Raw genomic sequence first — 3,508 nt, 5'->3', positions numbered from 1 at the left:
TGCGGGAACACGCGTGATTTTTTTCGCGCGAGTGCAAAACATTGTAATGCGTTTTGCACTCGCGTGAGAAAAATCACGCGTGTTTGGTACCCGAACTTCTTCACAGAAGTTCGGGCTTCGTATCAGTGTTCTGTAGATTGCTATTATTTTCTCTTATAGGGTTATAAGGGAAAATAATAGCATTCTGAATACAGAATGTAAAATAGCGCTGGAGGGGTTAAATAAAAAATAATTTAACTCGCCTTAGTCCACTTGATCGCGCAGCCCGGCATCTCTTCTGTCTTCTTTGCTGAACAGGACCTGTGGTGACGTCACTCCGGTCATCACATGATCCATCACCATGGTAAAAGATCATCATTATTTTTAAAGCCCAAAGTCGTGCTCTCACATCGTGCAGCGTGCCACACAAAAATCGTGCACTAGGTCGCGGTCTATCGCAGGCCCTCTCCGAAGAGAAGAGCCCCCCACAAACCATTCCCAATCCCTCCGGGGCCGTTAAGCTCCTGCAAGGGACTGAGACAAGTGGCAACCCTCAGCCGAAACCAAGGGTACGCCCATCTATGCTCCCGGCTTTCGCCTAGGCTGCCACCCAAGGTGTCAGCCAGGAGCTTCAACAAGGTCTGGACTCTCCCCGGAGGGAGAGCCCAAGGGGTTTGGCAGGGGGGTGAGGAACCAATATGGCCACACACACCCCCCCTAGACCTCAAGGAGGGGGTACCCGTTAGGGCACCGCAACCCTTGAAAATCCTAGTGAACACACAACGTGTAAAAGTGCACACGGTAACATAAAAATAAATAAGTGAAATGTTTGCCATTATGGCCCGGACATTCGGCCGGAATTATAAAAATTCCTCGTATCTTCAAGGCCGAAGCCGAGCAAATAGAGGTGTGTGCTAAAATTGTGAGAAAGAAAGTGCTGTGCTAATGTGCCATCTCTCAGTGGGATTCCACCCCCAGTAAGTTCCAGCACCACCCCCGGGGCACTTGCACTTTGGGCTTTCAACACAACTTGACCTAGTGGCATTGATCCAGCAGAGCTCAAAGGTAACTTCACATGGGAGTCCAATACTCCCCCCATGTTCCGCTACCCAGGGTTGCTGTGTGGTTCTCCGTTCCGCTCGACAACCATGGCAAGCCATGGAAGGAGTACAGCCTGGAGCGTAGCTCTACAGGACTGAAGAACAGATACTACACTTGATCTTAGCCAAAAGGCCGAGAAGCGATAAAAGATCATGTGATGACTGGAGTGACGTCACCACAGGTCCTGTTCAGCAAAGGAGACAGACGAGAAGCCAGGCTGCGTGATCAAGTGGACTAAGGTGAGTTACTTTTTTATTTATTTATTTTTTTAACCCCTCCAGCCCTATTTTACTATGCATTCTGTATTCAGAATGCTATTATTTTCCCTTATAACCATGTTATAAGGGAAAATAATAATGATCGGGTCTCCATCCCGATCGTCTCCTAGCAACCGTGCGTGAAAATCGCACCGCATCCACACTTGCTTGCGGATGCTTGCGATTTTCACGCAACCCCATTCATTTCTATGGGGCCTGCGTTACGTGAAAAACGCACAAAGAGGAGCATGCTGCGATTTTCACGCAACGCATAAGTGATGCGTGAAAATCACCGCTCATGTGAACAGCCCCATAGAAATGAATGGGTCGGGATTCAGTGCGGGTGCAATGCGTTCAACTCACGCATCGCATCCGCACGGAATACTCGCCCGTGTGAAAGGGGCCTTACAGTGCATTATACAGGGAGTGCAGAATTATTAGGCAAGTTGTATTTTTGAGGATTAATTTTATTATTGAACAACAACCATGTTCTCAATGAACCCAAAAAACTCATTAATATCAAAGCTGAATATTTTTGGAAGTAGTTTTTAGTTTGTTTTTAGTTTTAGCTATTTTAGGGGGATATCTGTGTGTGCAGGTGACCTATTACTGTGCATAATTATTAGGCAACTTAACAAAAAACAAATATATACCCATTTCAATTATTTATTTTTACCAGTGAAACCAATATAACATCTCAACATTCACAAATATACATTTCTGACATTCAAAAACAAAACAAAAACAGATCAGTGACCAATATAGCCACCTTTCTTTGCAAGGACACTCAAAAGCCTGCCATCCATGGATTCTGTCAGTGTTTTGATCTGTTCACCATCAACATTGCGTGCAGCAGCAACCACAGCCTCCCAGACACTGTTCAGAGAGGTGTACTGTTTTCCCTCCTTGTAAATCTCACATTTGATGATGGACCACAGGTTCTCAATGGGGTTCAGATCAGGTGAACAAGGAGGCCATGTCATTAGATTTTCTTCTTTTATACCCTTTCTTGCCAGCCACGCTGTGGAGTACTTGGACGCGTGTGATGGAGCATTGTCCTGCATGAAAATCATGTTTTTCTTGAAGGATGCAGACTTCTTCCTGTACCACTGCTTGAAGAAGGTGTCTTCCAGAAACTGGCAGTAGGACTGGGAGTTGAGCTTGACTCCATCCTCAACCCGAAAAGGCCCCACAAGCTCATCTTTGATGATACCAGCCCAAACCAGTACTCCACCTCCACCTTGCTGGCGTCTGAGTCGGACTGGAGCTCTCTGCCCTTTACCAATCCAGCCACGGGCCCATCCATCTGGCCCATCAAGACTCACTCTCATTTCATCAGTCCATAAAAGACGAGATATTTCTTGGCCCAGTCTTGACGTTTCAGCTTGTGTGTCTTGTTCAGTGGTGGTCGTCTTTCAGCCTTTCTTACCTTGGCCATGTCTCTGAGTATTGCACACCTTGTGCTTTTGGGCACTCCAGTGATGTTGCAGCTCTGAAATATGGCCAAACTGGTGGCAAGTGGCATCTTGGCAGCTGCACGCTTGACTTTTCTCAGTTCATAGGCAGTTATTTTGCGCCTTGGTTTTTCCACACGCTTCTTGCGACCCTGTTGACTATTTTGAATGAAACGCTTGATTGTTCGATGATCACGCTTCAGAAGCTTTGCAATTTTAAGAGTGCTGCATCCCTCTGCAAGATATCTCACTATTTTTGACTTTTCTGAGCCTGTCAAGTCCTTCTTTTGACCCATTTTGCCAAAGGAAAGGAAGTTGCCTAATAATTATGCACACCTAATATAGGGTGTTGATGTCATTAGACCACACCCCTTCTCATTACAGAGATGCACATCACCTAATATGCTTAATTGGTAGTAGGCTTTCGAGCCTATACAGCTTGGAGTAAGACAACATGCATAAAGAGGATGATGTGGTCAAAATACTAATTTGCCTAATAATTCTGCACGCAGTGTACTGAAAGAAAGAAAGAAAAGGTAAAAATGATTACAAAATGTTAAATATATAAAAAAAAAAACTTTTCCATATAAAAACAATTAAAATTATTGGCAAAAATGTCTAAATTATCACATTATTGATCTCACACTGTAAATGCCATAAAAAAAATCCCAGTGCTAAACTTGCTGATTTTTTTTTAGTTATCTCGCCTCCCAAAAA

At 44.6% G+C, this 3,508-nt stretch overlaps 1 pseudogene; it reads right to left on the bottom strand.

Moving 5' to 3' along the window:
* Window positions 1–1,141: 1,141 nt before the first annotated feature.
* Window positions 1,142–1,224, bottom strand: LOC120987338 (annotated as a pseudogene).
* Window positions 1,225–3,508: the final 2,284 nt, after the last annotated feature.

This window comes from Bufo bufo, chromosome 1 (assembly GCF_905171765.1).
Source record: "Bufo bufo chromosome 1, aBufBuf1.1, whole genome shotgun sequence".
Classification (NCBI taxonomy): domain Eukaryota; kingdom Metazoa; phylum Chordata; class Amphibia; order Anura; family Bufonidae; genus Bufo; species Bufo bufo.
This window is presented reverse-complemented; position numbering and strand designations above follow the sequence as displayed.